The sequence below is a fragment of the Aegilops tauschii genome, chromosome 7 (genome assembly GCF_002575655.3).
Source record: "Aegilops tauschii subsp. strangulata cultivar AL8/78 chromosome 7, Aet v6.0, whole genome shotgun sequence".
Classification (NCBI taxonomy): Eukaryota; Viridiplantae; Streptophyta; class Magnoliopsida; order Poales; family Poaceae; genus Aegilops; species Aegilops tauschii.
The window spans coordinates 174,536,467-174,552,230 of NC_053041.3; the positions used below are offsets into that span (position 1 = coordinate 174,536,467).

Genomic DNA, 15,764 nt, shown 5'->3' on the forward strand with positions numbered 1-15,764 from the left:
CTCCCTGTTCGGGCCTCGATCGACACACTCTATGCTCTCTCACACAGATTGTCTATCTAGGTCAGTCCATCCAAGCTGCCGCCACTCTTTCGACCTCATGGTGGGCCACGCTCACTCAATCTCTCTCTCTCTCTCTCTCTCTCTCTCCGTATGTCTCGATTGACCTCGCTCTTTCTTGGACAAAAACGATATATCACCATGTTTGAGCCCAATTCGACCTATTCACATCGTATACTCTCTCACGCACATCGTCTATCTAGGTCACTCTCTCCAATCCGTCTCACTCTTTCGAGCACACGGCGACCCTGTGTGATCGGTTGACCTTGCTTCCTCCCACGCACAAAATATATCTACACGTCTGTGACTGGATCATCTCTCAAGCTCTATCTTACAGCCCTCACCCTTGCCAAAAAGCTCAATCGGACAATATCTCTCCAGAGCATATATATTTGTTCAAGGAATGTCGGACCACACTCACTTTGTCTCTCTATCTATATGTCTCTCGATTGACCTCGCTTTCTCACACCGTATCTTCCACGCGTTGAAGCTACTACCTCTCCATCCCTCGCAAAGCCGGAGCTATTTACATTGCGAGGGGCACTCCAACCTTGGATTAATTTGTGTAGGCACTTATTCCGGTCGGTTTAGATTATATTTTCGTAGCATTTGGCCCACAACTACTCCAAACACCGTTGCAACCCACGCAACTCCCCTAGTTGATTTCCCTCTGGCTCGGTCATCGCTCTCTCGCACGTCCTTTCTTGCCTTCAACGTCGCACCATGGTATTATTGAAAAAACTATGTTGTTCTCTTTAATTATTATAAATAAGCTACAAAACTACACACCGATAGTCCACTTGGAATGGAACAAATTTCAACCCACAAATTAAAGTGCTACAACTACACACCAAGGGGCCCACATGTCATGAAACAAATTTGGACCCATATACAAATTAAAAAATAAAGGACGAGGATCGAACATGCGACCGGGCCTTCAAGCCGCACGTCAATAGGCAACATACGTAGAATAGCAATGTTTGTTGTACCCCCTTTGTTCACATAATGTTTTTATATTACCACAGCCTAATTAATGGATAACATGTAATATTATTTTTAGTACTATTCGCCTTCACTTACTGGTGGGTTCCATGTGTGCTCTCTCTCTCTCCTCCCCTTCTGCGTTTAGACGCACGGGCAAACAGGAAGAACTCGCGGGCGATGTTGCCGTTGACCATATCTGGACGCGTTCACAAGTCACGGCACCAGTTTCACGTACTAGCAGCACTAGTCAGTGACGTGCAATGCACGTTAATTTGGAAGTATATTAAGTGCATGCGGATATTAACTACTAGGATATTATTTGCGTGTTGTCATGTGATTAGCACTATTTTTGGCATGAAATTAACTGCACGCTAAACGTGTTGAGCGCTCGACATTGAAGCAGTCTAGGTCGTTGGATGACAAGGAATACATGTGGCTTGATGACGTTTTATATTTAATTTGATACGGCTCTAGCAGAACATTCAATCGATCAAACCATACATTTCGTTCAGTCTGACTCCGACTTTAAATTATACGACGATCGATATAAAATAAACAGAAATGATAAACGTTCGGATTTTAAGCATGGCAATCCGAACGTTTTTCATGGCAAATTTAGATTACGCGCCGGCGGCGGGGGCATCTCGCGGTGGGAAGCGGCTCCTCTGCCGTGCTCTGTGTGTCGTCGGGCCACTGACCGACGGCGACGGCGGCGTCTTGCGCCGTTGTTGGCGTACTCCTGGACGTTGGCCTAGCTTCAAGGAAGGCCAAAATGTTCTGGACTTCAGAGCGAGTCAACTGGCGGGAGGAGGCGACTGGCGTTGGTGCAAGGAAGCGGTCGACGGCGGCCATCCATGCCGCTGAGGGGGGCACTGGCACCCGCGCGGGGACAGGCGCTGTCAACGGCGTGGCGGAGACATTCGTGTGCACGGGCACCGGCACGGGCGCGCACGTCAGTGCACGCGCAGGCGCATGCGCTGGCAGGTGCACGGGCACCGGCACGGGCGTGTGCGTCAGTGCACGCGCAGGCGCATGCGCTGGCAGGTGCACGGGCGCGTGAAAGTCGGCGGGGACCTCGTGGAACCCCGTGGGATCAAGATCGGCGACAATGTGCGGCTCCCAGCCCATCAATGCCACGGGGATGGCCGCTGGCGCAGTCGGGGCGACCGGAGCCGGAACGGGAGCGGGGACAGGCGCGGCGTCTTCCCGCAAGGCCAGTTCAAGCTCGTCCCAAAGCGCCTTATGTTCTTGAGACTCCGGCTGGGTGTCTTCCTCAGGAAACTGGAACACTAAGGGCAGACCATTGTGATGCGGCATGGCGTACGTTTAGGTCAGGCTAGTTGGAGGTAGACGACAGGAGAATTGGAGAGGAAGAGAGAGGATTGTAGCGATACCGGGTAGTGCGGGGTTGATTTTAAACTGCGGCGTCGACGACATTAAAAGTGGGAGAAGTTGGGACGACGGTGGGCGGCGGAGCCTGGTTAAAGGGCTCGCCTCCCGGTGAGCCTGCACAGCGGTCTGCTCGCACGCCTCCCTGACAGCCGGTGTAGCGGTCTGCTCGCACGCCTCCCGTCGACTCACACGCTTGCTCGGACGGCACCTGCCGATGAGAAGCGGGGACTCGTGGCGGCACATGAACACCCACGGTTTCAATAGTGAAAGCGTTCGCCTTAACGTGACAGGTCTTTGTTCCAAAATACCTTGGCTCTTCATTTGTGCAACTTGTCATAAGCAGCTTGTCTCAAATTGAAAAAAAACTTACGAAGTAATATTTGTGCCATATCACGTGACCATGCTTAGTTTCAAGAATTTATGCTCACTTTTGGATTTTTTGAAATTAAGATCCAGGATTCGAAACAATATCATAACCTACATCATGCAATAAATTTTCAAGCCATACATCTGTCCTGTTGTATTTCTTAAGAAAGGATTTGGTCAAACATTTTGCTTAGTTAGACTTCAGAAAAGTTATATATGTAGAGTAAAAGGATAATCCCTCCGTACCAGTGCATTGCCTGATATATTAACTCAAGTACTAGGCACGAACAAACGGGCTCAATTCTTTGCTCATCCTGGTGTAGTAGTAGTAGTACTAGGCAATGCAGTTGATGGGTGACCTTGACGAGCGGCGACCGAGGGAATTGAACCGTGCTCGGCACGGTAGGTAACATTGTCTAGTTACTAAAGCATCCCTCCGTTGTTCATCGGTAGTCATTATGGACCGGGGACATGAGGGGAATTTCCTAGGGCCGGAATTCTGGCCGCCAGATATTTCGACTTGAAACGCTGAGGCTCGACTGGTTGGGGTTGCCTAATGTGCGTACCACGCACGCCACCGAAGGACACGAGCCCAGTTTTTTTAGGATCAACACGAGCCAAGGTCTGGCTGGTACGCCGTTGGGTCCTACCATTCGAGAATACGAAAGGAACCTTTTAAATTGCCGAACGAATCTATGTGTATTACAATACCTGTATTTTCCTTGCAAATACTAATCTCAACGTGGTAATTGATTTATGACGAGTTGTTGAATTAGAGTGAGTTTGTGATATAGTGATCTCAACGTGGATTTCACATTTCATGGTATCCCTAGTAAGTTTTCCAATGCAAATTCAAATTTAAAAGATGAACAATATGGAGGTGAGAAAACTTTGTATGTATCAAGCATATGACCACACACACACACAGAGACACACACACACGAACACAACAACAATCCAATAAGTATAGTGCATCTATTTTTCCAAACCATGCATGTATGACACGAATTCAAAAATACTCCTTCTATTCCTAAATATTAGTCTTTTAGAGAGTTCAACAAGTGACTACATACGGAGCAAAATGAGTGAATCTAGACTCTAAAATATGTCTATATACATCCGTATGTGCCAGTCCATTTGAAGCCTCTAAAAAGACTAATATTTAGGAACGAAGGGAGTAAAATGTAAGACATCCATGGTCCTCAGTTCAATATTTAAAATGAACATGAAACTGAAACATGAATATTAAGTCTAGTACTACAGTACATGCAAATGTTGTGTTTAGGCGGAGCTATGATTGTCGGGGGTCAACCCCTCGACCTTAGATAAAATTGTGGAGCTCTGTTTAGGGTTGTTTAGATTATATTTTTCCCCACCCTCCCAACCACCGATTGGTTGTGCACCCCCACCCCTCCTCCCCGGGAGAATATCATGTGCCCCCATACCTTAGATGCTATATGCCGATACGAGTTGCTTGGAGCTTGTAGATCTGAGATATAGCAGCTCACATGATGTGTCTTAATATTTTTGCAGGAAACCTTGATGAGTTTGAGAATTGCACACAATTTGTACAAAAACTACTTAGATGCCCTTTGATCCCATATCCAATGACCTCGACGCTCGTATCACCGTAGCATCTAAGATGAAGGAGGACATCATATTCTCCTGTATGTAAGAATATCATGTGCTACCACACCTTAGATGCTTTGGGGATACAAGCTCTTCGGAGGCGTTGGATTTGTGACCCAACACCTCCTCGGTGGTTTGAATGGTTTTTTGCAGAAAAGCCCCAAAAGAGTTCGGCCACTGCTTACAAGCACGAAGACTGCTTAGATGCCATTGGATCTCAGATCAAACGACCTCCAAGCTCGTATCACCGTAGCATCCAAGCTGCGAGAGCACCTTATGTTTTCTCGCACGGGAGAGTATGAGGTGCTCCCGCACCGTAGATTCTATGGTGATACGAGTTCACTGAGATCTAACGGCCCACAGTAGGAGGTTTGAATGTTTTGGCAATATACGACTGATAGAGTTTGGGAAATGCGCATAAAGTACAAGTACTATGCATGTGCCATCTGATCACTGATCATACGACCTAGATGCTCATATCACCGTAGCGGGTAATTAAGCTATGGGGAGCACCTAATATGAGCACCGGGAGCCGTTGGATCAAAGATGCAGCGGCACACACGAGGCCTGAATGTTTTATTTGCAAAAAAACCTTTAGAGAGTTTGGAAATTGCGCATAATTACAAAGACTACTCCCAAGCCATTGGATCTCACTTCCAACGGTGTAAAAACTCGTATCACCATTGTATCTAAGCTGCGGGGTGGATGTGATATTCTATGCCACTGTCATTTTTGTTTGTAAACTTGCAAAATACGTGTAACTCGTGCCGTTACTTGTCTAACCGCGCAAAGTGTTTGTTCAAAAAAACCATCCTACACTGAAATATCGGAACAACACACGGGGGTCCCATTTGTCATTAATCAAATTTGGACCTAAAACTAACAAATCTGAAAGACGAGATTCGAACTGGCAACCTGGACTACAAAGCGTAAGTCGATAGCCTGAAAAAACGAACGGTTGTTGGCTTTGTCCCATAACTTGATTTTATACAGTACTTGTGTTGAGTAGAGTAGAGGGAGTGCCTCGTCAACACGTGCATGACCGTTCTCTCACTTACTGGTGGGTCCCAGGTCTGTGATCTCAATCTCTCTTCTCTCCATCGTGTAACCTTTGCACGGGCACACACGAAGAGCGACGCTAGCTTGCCGTGGTGTTATTACAACTAAAAAAACTTGGAAAATAGAAGAATCGCCTAGAACAAGAGACGTTGTGGCTGGTCGAGACGGAGCTAACCACATCTATCCTCCGTGCCACGTTTGCATGATGAAGCTGTGTGGCTAGTGGGGTGTTTTCGACCGACTGGCTGGGTCCCGAGGTCGAACCATAGGTACTACGTCTGATACAGTATATTTTTACACGCACATTTTTCCTCTGTGCTGAGACGTGGCACACCCTACCGCGCGGTTTCGGGGTCCTCCCGGGTGGTGCACGCATATATTCTTCCTGACGTGGGACGCCCTACCGCGCGTTTTCTGGGTCCTCCTCGGTCGTAGCGCCGAAGCAAGTAAATGAGTCGTCAAATCACGAAAGACCACCTTTCCCGCCGAGTACATCAGTGAAGCACGGTGGCTAGCTAGTTGGGCTAGTTCGACCGATTAGCTAGGCCGCCGCCACATTTGTTTTTCCACCCCTTTTTTATCTACTTGCCGGCAGGTAAATTTAAATATCCACCACGGCGTTGCTCTGGTGTTTGGGTGCGGCAGGATTTTTAATTTTTTGATTGACGGGAGCAGGCGCGGCAGGACTTTTAATTTTTTGATTGATGGGAGCAGGCGCGGCAGCAGTTAGTCATGATAACTCCGCCTGTAAAAACCCACTGCTCCCTGATGTGAGAAGTCGTCGACTGGTGTTTTACCATGGTGAAAACCAAAAGATTCCCCGCTCCCTCCGCCTTCCCATAGATTGCATTGCCTTTCAGCCGTTTCGCCCCCTTTGCTTCCTCTCCCCATTGCTTCTACCTGGTGCCATGGCGGCGTAGCAGATCACGGAGTCCGAGGTGAGGCACCTGACACAGGAGCTCCATGTCAAGGATGCGGAGCTCAGGGCCAAGGACGTGGAGCTCCGTGAGCTCAAGGAGGAGAGGAGTGCCATGCTCCTCCGTTATGTGCGGGAGTTCACGGAGCTTCAAAAGCGGCAGGCGTCCACCACAAAGATGCTCGAGGCGTCGGCGGCGTTGCTGCAGAAAGCGGGAGATACGATAGGCCGTCAGGGGAGCCGGCTGGAGCGCGAGCGGGCCGACCGTGACGTGGTCCAGGATCGCCTCAGCCACTTGGTGAACCAAGTTGCCACGCACGTGTTGCGGCTGCGCGATGCCTACCGTCGTGCCAGCGCGACGATGCCGGCCGTCGGGCTAAACCCGTTTGACTACCTGGTCGACTTCAATGAGCTGCGGCTTCCTGACCTGGTCTCCTTCTTCACCTATATCTCCGAGGAGCTGAGCCGTCTCCGCGCGATGGTGGGGGCTGAGCTGGACAAGGAGGGGTTGCGGGCTGCCGTCGCCGTTGCCGGGCGAATCCTTTCAGGGCTCCGTCACCGGAATCCATTCGTGCCATTGGACGCCGTCTTTGACGAGCTGGCTCCCGTCGACCGGGAGCGGGCTCTGCGGGCGGTTGCACCCTGCATCACCAACGTCGTGCGCCTCGAGAAGCAGAGGGACTTCGGTGGTGTTTAGGCGCCCTCTGCATGGGCATGTCCATGTCTCGGCGCAACATGACCGTTGGATCAAACTCAGACGGTGCAGATTAGTCACTGTAGCACAAAGCGTGTGGGTGTGTTTGGTTGCATTCTCATCTCAATATAGTTGTTTCCTCTTCGTGTATTTTTTTCAACCTACTAGTGTGGACTCATGCACCCTTCATGCACTCTGCCAAACACCCAAAAGTGGGTAGAGAAGGGAACTTTTGCTCCCATCTCGTGCACCCTTCATACACCCTACCTAACACTATTCGTGCTTCATATGGTTCACGTTTTGTGGAGTACTGTAGCACCGTACTCTCCGTGCGCTGTGGACCTAGTTCTGTTAACATTGATCTCACCGTTCATTCTCGACCGGACAGTCGAAAAAGCGGTACTATGTTACATATAGGAGTAGTTGACATGCGCACAACATCATTTGTTATCCTCATATCTTACTACACTAGCAACAAGATTGTGTAGTACTGACGTATGAACCACTGCACATGCCTAGTAGTAGGAGCACTGTGTATGTTCAAGTGGCTGCCATGTTTCGCACTCCTCCGTCGTAAGAGTGGAAACGCTTGCTGTAATCATTTTTTTCTTCAGAAAAACAGTGGACACGCTCTACCGTGCGGATCCTCCTCCAGCCATGCACTAAATTACTCACTTTCGCCGATGTGTGGGACAGCCAGCACCTGGGTCCACCAGCCATGCACTAAATTACTCCATAGTAGAGTGACGGTAGACTACCCCGATCGAACCGCCGCAGTAATGCCCAATGAGCCGTCAAATCACAAAACCCCCTCCTTTCCAGCAGTAAGTTGGACGGACGAAGCAACCATCATTTCACTCTTCTCTCTCAGCTTCCTCTCTTGAAGAAAACCAGCACTCGCTTCGCTTCTCCCTCATATCGTTCCTCCTTTCACTCTTCTCTCTCAGCTTCCTCTCTTGGATGGATGCTGGAGCACCGGCCGACGTGATGTCTATGGCTCTGGCCAAAACCATCGAGGCTCATGGTACGAAGAAGCGCAAGCACCCCGCCGAGACTACCGCAGACAAGCTCAAAGCCATCGCCCTGTCCAAGCCCCCCTCTCCGGGATCCCTCATTAAGCAAGTCCAGGTAATGTCTCTTGTTGACGATCTTTTTCTCGATCTTGATCGTGTTTTTTCATCTAACACGCAGTACTAGTACTGGTAGTACAACTTTCTGGGTGATCTTGCATGTGATTTTAGTGTGCCAAATGACGGTTTTAAATTCCTCTTTTGACCAAAACATGCGAGAGGTTGACACTAATTTCTTATAGATTACTTTCAACTACTCCCTCTGTCCCAAATTTCTTGTCTTATATTTGTCTAGATACGGATGTATCTAATACTAAAATGTGACTTGATACATCCGTATCTAGACAAATCTAAGACAAGAATTTTGGGACGGAGGGAGTACTTTATGAACATCAATGCTACCTTTTAAGAGGGTATATTTGCCTCAGTAACTTGTGTTATGGATATTGCATGTAATCTCTCTGCTCTCATGCCTTTGAAGACATGTTCTAGTGTCTTTGTTCACTCATTTCTGTGCGTATATGTAGTCATATATGGAGTATAATATCGAAAATCATCTTATATTTCTGAACGGAGGTAGTAATAAAATATGGTTTCTGTTTGAATTAGAACCAGGTCCGCGGTGGAGATGAAGTTCTCAAAGTCATGCCGTGTGAACTGGAAGACCTGATGATGAGTTCTACTGCTAAACTATCCAGCTGCTGTGTCCTTGTCGCCACGTGTCCTGAACTAGTGTTTTCCTGTAGCATTGTTGTCAGGCGTGTTCTCGAGGCTTTTCTTGACCACAACAATTTCCTGGCTGTGCCTTCGATTACGAAGGGTGTGGTTCTTGTAAAGCTTCCCAACAAATCTGATGCGGCATGTCTTCATCATCATGTTTATGAGTGGAAAGACCACTCTGTTAGGTTCTCCAAGGTTGACAAGATGGTCATGGTGCATGTAGACATCTCACACGAAGTCCATGGCCTAATCAGTTATGCGGGGTTCATCCCGTAGGTCGGTGGCAAGAAATAGTCTACAGAGTTTAGTTAGTGCAACTTTGCTTGTCTGTAGTAAGTACTATTGTTCAGTACTTGATTTGTGTTTGTGAACCCTGTATTGTTTATTAGTACTGCCGCTTTTGGTGTGTGAACGGTCTATGTTAATGTATGTCCACTCAATTCAGTCTGTATATTTTGAAGTATCCAGATCATATTTTTTGTGAGGATGGTTTATCAATTATGGTTACACTCCAATATCTGTATGCATTGCAGGGTTTATCGCACCCACCAGGATTTCCAGTCCCATGGATGTTCGGTCCATACGATTTGTCACGACCTTTGGACTGTCCTGCTTGTGGGAGTAGGCGGGGCCCCTGCATGCCACGCGTAGTTGGACGATCAATCTTCTGTTTAGTACTTCAACATGGTGATTTCCTGGTAAGGATTCACTCGTGTCACATCAAGTAAATCTTATTGATTTACTATCTAAATCTTATTGATTTAATGTCATGTTTTCTTTCTTTTCCTGCAATTTTACGATGCAGGTTTTGCCATGTGACATTCATCACAGAATAAACCGTTTGGTTTGCTCTACGATGGCTATTTTTGCAGGTTTCACTTCTTATGTCGTGCCAGTAACGAAGGCACTGTCCATCACTTATATTACTGGAAAAAAATTGGATCAGTCTGTTGTCTGAGTACAAGCTGAATCCCTATCATGAACTGCAGTTTGGTTTAACAAAAACGCCACAATTAGTCCTTCTCGCGTTTAAAAGAAATGAAGAAAAAAACTGGATCACGGTCACGGATCCTAGTCAAGTTAGAAAGCTGATCATAGAAGACTAGACACGATCGCCATTGTCTCGCACAGATCAAGCACCGGCAGTTGCTCTAGCACTGACAGCGGCAGCAACTCAGTCTGATCCAGCTGAGGATTGGGCACCGACCGCGTCAGCGGATCAGTCTGATCTACCGGAGGATCGGGCATCGACACCGGCACCTGCTCCGACACCGGCTCCAGCTCTACAAGGAGCACCATCTCCGGCAGCAGCAGCGGCTTCGGCACCTGCACCAACACTTGCACTTGCATCTGCTCAGGCCCGTGCAGTTGCACCGGCAACAGATTGGGCTGTAGTTCGCACTTCATACACCAAAGTCCTTACAAAAACCGACATGTCCACCTTCTTGGTAAGCATTGGCCGCCCAAGTGCTTCGTTCTTTTTTCTTTCCATGTTGTTTCACATGATTCACTGTGTTGATCTAACTGTTTGGGTATGTCTTCTTGTTTGCAAACAGAGAATTCCTAGAGCAACGAGGGAGTCGTTCAACAATCCGGGTGACCGCGGCCAAGTTTCTCTTACCATGCGCAGCCTTGGTGTGAATGAACCTGCTCAATATACCGTAAGTACAAAGGATGGTCGCATGATGATTGATGCTAAAGGATGGTCAAGGTTCAAATCTAAATCATATCTTGCGGTAGGGGACGATGTCAAAATCAAAATTTCTCGGCAAGGAGAGCTGGTCCAAATCAACTTTGAAATTCTTCAGTAGCAGCACGCAACTGCCGAACTGATCTATCCTCCGAGAGATTTTGATGTAATAATCTAGCATGGTGAAACAAGTGTCATGTGTGTATAAGTAGTACGACAGTATTATTTATCACATGATATATCGTTGATAGAATTGCAACTCTGATTGCTGGTTAGGAACTGTCGTTCGATTTCATTCCAACAGCTGCCATGCTTTATTCAATTTTGTATATTCGCCTTGCGACAACATCTAAAACAAGCGTCGTACCGATCGCTTGCAATATGAAAAGCGCTGAGGTAGAACACATGGGCCCCCAAACATGCAGGGTCGGCCTGCGGCCCAAAGTCCAGAACCGTGAGCCTATCTGAGTATTATATTCTCAGCTGAACCCCCATAAAAAAAGCTGAACCCCCATAATGCCCGTGCGTTGCAGAGGGAGTATATTTCTCGGCAAGGTGAGCCTGTGATATAAAAGATTTGTATATTTCTTTACAGAGGGAGTATCTCTCTGTCAAAATATATATTTATGTGTAACTAGTTACTCCTGTCTTTCTACTTCCTTTCGCTGATATGTGGGGCAACCGGTAACGGGGTCCACGTGCCATATGCACAAATTAGAGTGCACAACTTCACGGTAGACACACCACAGTCGTAGCGCCGCAGTAATGCCCAATGAGCCGTCAACTCACAACCCCCCCCCCTTTCCAGCTTTAGCAGTAAGCTGGACGGACGAAGCGGCAATATTTCACTGGGCCTGAATCCCCTTCTCCCTCGTCTGCTTGTTCAGAGAAAACCCCCTCTCGGCGATTGCATAGGGTTTTTTCATGGAGAACCAGGTACGAATTCTTCATCCATCCCCGATAAATCCAAGTCCCTTGGTCGCAGGTAATCCTAGGATGGCAGCCGCCGCCGTTGATGCATTTTTCTTCCTACTGAATCTAGTGTGTTTCATTTGCAGTGCCCAAAGTGCGAGTACCCTACAGGTTTCTGCGCCCTCGGCGAGATGCCACACTTGTTCCTTCTCATCCTAACACAGCATTTTGAAACACGCACAATATGTTCCTAGAATCCTCTTTTCTATCCGGGAGGGTGGGGGTTTTTTGAACATGCTGTGTTCTCATATTATTTTTCCTGCAGTGTATTATTTGCTCTGCCAGAACACGTGTACTCAAGATGCTCGGCCTTGCCATAACTGAATACACTAGTTTAATGGTCACAGTGAAGACAAGCCATGGATATAAGTTTCGAGTTGGGTTCGTGAACCAAGAAGATCGCGGCTTTTTTTATGGCCGAACTTGGATAAACTTTCTCAAGTGTTACGGACTGAAAGTTGGCGCACGAATGTTGATGGAAATAGCAAAACCTGGTCTCATCTTCACTGCGATATTCCACCCCGACGTCGTTCCAATTGTTCATCCATGTTAGTTTTGTATCTGGTTCTTGCTGGTTGCCTCGATTACTTCTTAATCCACCTATTATGTCTAACTAATCACAATTTAACTTTAGAAGTAGCAACGAATCTCTCACGAAGATGCTACTTCTAACTAATATTTTCTTATAATTGGTGGCACGTGTAGGTTTTTTCAGAGTTAAGCAGTTTGCTCGTTTGTTACTCTGTAATAACTCGGCTGTTACTAATGTCACTGAAATTGACTGGATCGACATCCACAAGTTCCTACACTTTATTGATCGTCTTGAGGTCCTTGTGGGGCGTTTCAATGGTGGAAGGCCACGTGGGATATGTGTGCCACTGCTGCACTCGTTGAACAGGTCTAACTGTGTCGAGAAACTTATGGTACGAGCTGTTTTCTGTTATATATGTTGTTCATAAACTATTGCTTATACACAGTTTTACAGCTGTGATCTTCTTGAAATAGGAACTGCCGAGTTCTATTGTTCCTATACAGATGCCTGACCATGGTCGGGTCAGACTTGCGCTTGGTCACAACATGATGTTTATGTCGACCTAGTCAATTCCCCTTGGACGTGAAAAGATACTTATTCATGGGTGGTCTCAAATAATGAAGGCCCGTCCATCTTGGAGAATATGACAGAAGATTATGTTCATGCTTTTCCATGGCTCTAAAGCGAATATCCTGTTTATTGACCACGTTGCGAGATGAAGCCGCTTTCAGAAGGTTGTGGATGCGCGGGGTGGCGCCTGGGCCTTGTCCTGGGGCTTGGCGGCCTCACCCTTGGTTAACTGTAGGCAAAGTAGCACTGTTCGAGGCGTGCTTTGTATGGTTGAACCTGTATAAGTACTCATACTGCTTTCAGCTTTGGTTGTTAAGTGCCCCTGCTGGTTTCAGTTAAGGTTGTTAAGTACTCCTACTGCTTTTACAGTCTGTCGTGTTTCTTCAGTCCTGTCTTCCTCCAGCCGCCAAAACCAAACCAGCGCCGGCGGGGCCGCCTGCTTCCGCCTCCCACGGCTGGCTGCGCCTCAGCGCACGCATCGCCGCCCCACCGTCTCCTAAATCGTTAACGCCGACGTCCTCCACGCGCTTTGGTGCGCTCGCCGCGGCGCCGCCCTCTCGCATTGTCAACATGGTCAACGAACAACAGGAATCGGCAGAAGTACGCGGAGAGGATGACAGTAGGGGCCCACCACGTCAGCGTATGGAAAAATAAAATGCTTCCTCCTAGTGTTTTCCTGACATCTGGGACCCACGACATTTTGAGCGTATATAGTCAATAGACAAGAGAACAACACAAGATCGGCTGACACCTGGGACGTAGCTACTCGAGCAGTATTTGTTTTGTTTGGTATTGTTGAGACGGAGTAGGGTTTGAACTGGGCTGTGGCCCATCTAGCCCAGGCTTTTATTTTATGTTCACCATGTGACCAGCCCAACTATTTTTTCTTTGTGAAAATGAGCCCAGTTTATTTTTTCTGAAGAATACCCAATCCAGGCCTACTTATTTTTCTATGCCCTGATGGGCTGCAACTCTTTCAAGACGCCTGCAAATCTTGAAAGTAATATGAAATGGGTTGTAAATATAAAAACAGATGACAAATTGGCAATTACTTTATAATTTCTGAATTTTTTCACATTTTCAGATTCCTATTTCACTAGGCATTAACCTAATTTAAATATATCTTCAAAGTACTTTAAATCTGGCTCGACATTTCGGTATTAAAAATAGTTTGGAACCCACAGAAATATGCAAAATTGGCCCTGGCCAACCAAAAAAACGACTGCAATAAATTGCATAAGAAGTTGCCATGAGCTATATATAAATTATTAAAAAAAAGAGGGAGTGGTCTGACTTGTGGGCCTGTTTAGTTAACGCGTATGCAAGATTTTTTTAGTTATTATATACGTCAACACGATTCTAGCAGACGTAACCGTTGGATGTCAATCCAACGGCTGTCGTGTTTCTTCAATCTCTGATCTTCTTGCTCCAGCCGCCAAAGCAGCGTCGGCGGGACCGCCTACTCCCGCCTCCCGTGGCCGGCTGTGCTGCCGCGCAGGCCTCAGCGCCCCCTACTACTCCCACCGCTGGCCAGGGCATCCCTCTACTCACCCACACCCCCTGTTATTCTACGGCGGCGGCAGCCTCACACCGCAGCCGAACCGGTGAACCCTCGTACTCCTCTCCGCGCGGGCTTCCACTGCCGCGTCTTCCCCGGCTCCGCGTCGTCCCCTTCCTAGGCCTCGCCGTCGTCCACCGGCGTGGTGCTCTCGGCGTGGCATGGTCAATGTGGTCAACGACCGACTTCCATCGGAAGAGTACTGTACGTGGAGAGGCTGACAGCTGGGTCCACGGCAGCCGCAAGGAAGTGCCTCCTTATTACACGGAAAATAATTATTCCTCCACCTGATAGCAGGGACCCACCGGACGGGCCACCAGTATTTCGCGAAAAAACGTTTCCCCCTGACTGCTGGGACCCACAGGACGGGCCACCGTATTTCACGAAAAAAACGTTCCCCCCGCTGTCAGCTCGGACCCACCGGAAGTGCCTCCTTATTATGCACAAAAAATGAATACCCCTGCTAGCTGGGACCCACCTTGGTGGGAGGCTGACTTGTGGGCCTACTAAGTTGACTAGGACAGAGGCCTTTGTCAACTTTAGTTAATATATGAACGATTCTACTTCCAGTGACCGTACGATGTCCATCCAACGGCCGTAGTGCTTCTTCAACCTCTGGTCTTCTTGCTCCAGCCGCCCAAAGCAGCGCCGGTCGTGCCGCCTGCTCCTGCCGCCCGTGGCCGGCTGTGATGCCGCGGAGGCCTCACCGCCCCCTACTACTCCCACCGCTGGCCAGGCCATCCCTCTACGCACCCACACCCCCTGTTATTCTACGACGACGGCAGCCTCACACCGCAGCCGAACGAGTGAACCCTCATACTCCTCTACGCGTGGGCATCCACTGCCGCGTCTTCCCCGGCTCCGCGTCGTCCCCTTCCTCGGCCTCGCCGCCGTCCACCGCCCTGGTGCTCTCGGCGCGGCGTGGTCAACGTGGTCAAGGAATGGCTTCCATCGGACGTGGACTGTACGTGGAGAGGCTGACAGCTGGGTCCACGGCCGCAGCAAGGAAGTGCCTCCTTATTACGCGCAAAATAATTATTCCTCCACCTGACAGCGGGGACCCACCGGACGGGCCACCGTATTTCATGAAAAAAAGTTTCCCCCTGACTGCTGGGACCCACCAGCTACATCTTCGCACGCAAGGAAGTGCGTCTGAAAAAAAAACAATTCGCCCCCTGACTGCTGGGACCCACCAGCTACATCTTCGCACGCAAGTAAGTGCGTCCGGGAAAAAAAACAAAACGATTCCCCCCTGACTGCTGGGACCCAGCAGCTACACCTTCGCACGCAAGGAAGTGCGTCCGGGCAAAAAAACGATTCGCCCCCCTGACTGCTGGGACCCACCAGCTACATCTTCGCAGGCAAGGAAGTGCCTGACAGTCGGGACCCACCTGGTCGAAGCGTACGTAGCGTTGTCATTCTGGTCGCGAACGTGTACGTACATATATACTGGTCGATGTAGAGGCGCGCACGTGTCGTAGTAGAGGCGCGCACGTAGCATGTACACGTACGTACAGCGGCCAGGGTGCAAGAAAGAAAATACGGCCACGTACGT

At 48.6% G+C, this 15,764-nt stretch overlaps 1 pseudogene; it reads right to left on the reverse strand.

Annotated features, from left to right (window-relative positions):
* Positions 1 to 15,764, reverse strand: part of LOC109767525 (3-ketoacyl-CoA synthase 5-like) — a 55,803-nt pseudogene that overhangs the window by 14,751 nt on the left and 25,288 nt on the right.